Below are 4,554 nucleotides of genomic sequence, written 5' to 3' on the forward strand. Positions count from 1 at the left end.
CCCCTCGTCCTGCACGGGAGCTAGACCGGCCAGGGCTTGTCACCGAGTTGGAACGCCGGGCAGGTCCGGAGCCCTGTCCTCTCCACGTGGTAGGCACCTGCCCAGCAGGACGGTCACTGGGAGCCACCGCGATAGCGACAGCGGTGCAGCATCTCTACACCGGGCCAGCGGCTGTTGGCATGGTCACTGACACAGCTCTGCCAGGATCCATCCCCAGACGGCGGGACACCTGTCCTGGTGACGGGCCTCTCTGGCTGGGCAGGTAGGAGGTCCGGGCCTGGCCTCCGCCCTCTGTTTGTGCTGGAGGCAGGCCCTGCTCCCTGCAGGGGTGGAGCGAGTGACAGCTCCCGGTCTGGCCATGGGAGGAGGACCTGCCCGCCTGGCCGGGGCTCAGGCTGCCGCTTGCCGCTGCGCCACCCGGCCAGTTACTGCACCTGCGCCCGCTGGGCTTCCCCATCTGTAAAGCGGGGCTGGGAGGGCCCCCGTGGGCTGCCGTGGGGATGTCACGGCCACAGGAGCCAGGGCCTGGCACGTGCTGAGCTCAGGAAGTATTGGCCATGACAAGTTCAGGGCCGGTTTCACAGCCGGGCAGCCCGGAGCCACACAGAGGCCCCGCAGCTCGTGGGTTGGCAGTCTGCTGTTGTCCTCTTGAGAACCTCCGGAAGTTTGTCCCTGAACCCGCGTTTTCCAAGTGACACTTGACGTGGGTAGAGGGGAGGCTGTGGCACGGGCCTGGTGGGTAGCGTGGGCACCGAGCCCTTGGCCTGGCTGCTGGCTGACTCCCGTGGGGCCTCGGGCTGGGGCGCAGGCCCGGTGCTGGTGGTGGTGTAGCAGGGCCACCCTGGAGAGGCCAGGGCCCCGTCTGGTGCCCGTGCCCGCACCTTCCCCACCCGAGTGCCCATGTGGGCTCAGGCGGGACACCTGGCCTGCAAGTCGTCACGGAGCAGAAGTGTGCATGTGGGCGTTGCAACAAAGCATGCCACTTACCAGCACTCGCCAACCGGTGCAGGGCGTCCGGCTGTCAAAACGATCACAAAGTTGTAAAGCAAATATCCGAAGGTCTCAAACTGGAAGTAATGTAGAGATGGTGACATTTGGTGGAAAAGAATTCTATTTCCATATAAAGTCTGATGAACCGGTTATTAAAAAGGAAGACAATTTTGGGGGGCGCCTGGGTTCAGTTGGTTGGGCAGCCGAGTCTGGGTTCCAGCTCGGTCGTGGTTGCAGGGTCCCGGGTCCCGGGTCCCGGGATTGAGTCCTACCTTGGGCTCCCCGCATGGAGCCTGCTTCTCCCTCTGCCTGTGTCTCTGCCTCTCTCTCTCTGTCTCTCTGCCTCTCTCTCTCTGTCTCTCATGAATAAATAAATAAAATCTTATAAAAAAAATAAAAGATACGACGACAGAGTGCTTGAGCAGGACGTTGAACTACCTGCGAGTCGTGAAGCCACTGTGGCTTCTTGTAAGACCTGCCGGGTTACAGAGAACGTCAGACACCAGACCCTAGAATGTATGAATTTACATTTAACACTAAATTCAGACTTACATGGAACTGACTTACTGAAAAGAGTTCAGTCTTTTTTAGAAACAAGGCTCTGCGACACTCGGCGGCTCTACACAGACTAAAATCCGTATTTCAAATCGATAACTGGTCTGAAATTGATCCCAGTGTCATCACAGCCTGCAAAGTGCTCAGCGGCCCCAGTAACGCTTGCATCGGCAGAAAGATCCTCAAGATAAAAAATCATCAGGAACGATCTGCAACCTTGAACCTGCCAAGAGCAGCGGATGTCACTTCCCGCTGCGTGGACTGGGAGTGAGTTGCTGGAAGTACACGTTTCCGTGACCTACAAAGGGATCCGCAGAAAAGCAAATCAGGAAAACCTTATTATCAAGCTCTCCCTTTAATAAGGTATTATTATATGGACCGTGATACCGAAATATAGGCTCTGAGATTTGCAAGGTTACGTTGTTACCCACGCGTCGCTGTTGCTGCTACCACAGCGGGTGCGTAACACGACCTTTTAAAGGGAAAATCATCATCATTCATGCCGTCGACTGCACGTCTCCCTAGCTTTTCAGGTACATTTTTAGGTTTTCCACCCAGCCCCGCCAATTACACCGGCGATGATGATTACGCAGGTGGGAAGCTCCGTGTAAACCGTGGTGTGCCCTCCGTGGGGCCCCTTAACACGTCCCACGGGTGGGGGAGCCTGGCTTTCCGGGGTGTTCGGTGGGAATCCCACCCCGAATGTACGGAGCCAGCTCTGCATCCTCACCGAATCCAGGGTGATATGTGGACGTGTGAAGGTCTGAGACCCACCTGGACCGGGTGCTCGGGGAGGACGGGCAGGTCCCTTACCCCTCGGCGTCCCCAGGACTGCTATTCAATGTCCGTGCGCTGGAGGGCAGCGGAGCCCGGTGAGGAATCCCTGGCGCAGCCGCGGGAGTTCGGGAGCGGTGCTGTGAAGGAGCTCGGCTCCCTGGGCCGCTCTTGCTGGGGGCTTGCTGGCGGCTTGCTGGCAGCTTGCTGGGGGTGCTTACTGAGGGGGCTTGCTGGGGGGCTTGCTGGAGGCTTGCTGGGGGCTTGCTGGGGGGTCTTGCTCAAGGGTCTTGCTGGGGTCTTGGGGGGGCTTGCTGGGGGTCTTGCTGGAGGCTTGCTGGGGGGCTTGCTGGGGGCTTGCTGGAGGCTTGCTGGAGGCTTCCTGGGGGGCTTGCTGGGGGCTTGCTGGAGGCCTGCTGGGCGCTTGCTGGGGGCTTGCTGGGGGGCATGCTGGGGGTCTTTCTGGGAGGCTTGCTGGGGGCTTGCTGGGGGCTTGCTGGGGGCTTGCTGGAGGCTTGCTGGGGGCTTGCTGGGGTCTTGCTGGGGGGCATGCTGGGGGCTTGCTGGGAGGCTTGCTGGGGGTCTTGTGACACACGCCGCATGACGCCGCCACACGCGGATTCGCTGGGTCTCAGACATGGGGTCTGGGAGGGGGGAGGTGGCATCCCAGCAGGGACTGGGGTCGATGTGGTCACACAGGTGTCTCAGCCTCTGCGTCCCCCGTCTGTAGCCTGTGGTGATACCTGCCCTGCAGAGTCACCGCCTGGACGCCACGGGCCAACAGGTGCACAAGCGGTGGTGATGGTGTCTGGTGCACGGGGAGGGCCCTGGCGCTGGCGCTGTGCCGGCCACTCCCCCGCAGGCCAACTCGTGGGCCGTCCCAATGACCCCGGGCACAGGGGCATGCGGTGACCTCCAGACAGGTCCCCCAGAGCACGCTTGCCTCGTGACCCTGGTGCTCGGTCCTGTGACGGAGAAGCAGCCCCGCTCGGGTGCTTCAGCAGGTGACGCTCCGTCCACGCACAGAGTGTTGCTCAGCACTCAGCGGCACGAGCTTTTGAGCCCTGAAAAGGAGTAAATGGGGCTCGATGCACAATTGGAAAGGCTGCACGCTACAAGACATTCCAGAAAGTTCCAGGTATGTGACATTCTGCAGAAGGCAGCCTATGGAGGTAGTGAGGATGGGTGCTTGCTGGGCCTGGAGGGCAGGTCCCAGGGGTCTTGGGGCAGCGGGACCACGGCGCAGGGAGCTACAGGAAAGTGCGTGTCGTCCCACTTTGTTAAACCGCAGAGAATGTACAGGATCCAGGGTGACCGTGTGGTGCTCTCAAGACCCAGTGACTCATGAATTGACGTAGGTACATCGGTTGTGACACACGAGCCATTAGAGCAATTATGGTGCCGGACGTCATCGGTGGCGAAGAACCCACGTATGTTGGGGCAGGACATCCCTTCCCTGGACATCCCTGCCCCTTGGGTATCACTGTCCCTGAACATCCTTCCCCCCAGGGTATCCCTCCGTCCTGGGCATCCCTGCCTCCTGGACATCCCTCCTCCCTGGTACCCCTCCCCCCTGGGCATCCCTCCTCCCTGGACATCCCTGTCCCTGGGCATCCCTGTCCCTGGACATCCCTCCCCCCGGGTACCCCTCCCCCCGGGCATCCCTCGCCCCTGGACATCCCTGCCCCTGGACATCCCTCGCCCCTGGACATCCCTGCCCCTGGACATCCCTCCTCCCTGGTACCCCTCCCCCCTGGGCATCCCTCCTCCCTGGACATCCCTGTTCCTGGGCATCCCTGTCCCTGGACATCCCTCCCCCCGGGTACCCCTCCCCCCGGGCATCCCTCGCCCCTGGACATCCCTGCCCCTGGACATCCCTCGCCCCTGGACATCCCTGCCCCTGGACATCCCTCGCCCCTGGACATCCCTGCCCCTGGACATCCCTCGCTCCTGGACATCCCTGCCCTCAACATCTGCACTCCTGGTCCTCCGGCCTTTGGATGTGGACCCCAAGTGTACCACGGCTCCCCCGGGTCCCCGGAGTGCGGCCGGCGCCTTGTGGGACTTCTCGGCCTCTGCAAGCCCGTGAGCAAGTCCTGTGCGTACGTGTCTGTACTTGTCATCGTGGATCTGTCCCCGGACGAGGCTGACCAATGAGCAGTAATGAGGGCTGGCGTGGGTGGCGTGAGAGACGGAGTGGCTGTGTTGGAAGGCACTTCTCTTCTTGCAGAGCAT

Source organism: Vulpes vulpes, chromosome 2 (genome assembly GCF_048418805.1).
Source record: "Vulpes vulpes isolate BD-2025 chromosome 2, VulVul3, whole genome shotgun sequence".
Taxonomy (NCBI): Eukaryota; Metazoa; Chordata; class Mammalia; order Carnivora; family Canidae; genus Vulpes; species Vulpes vulpes.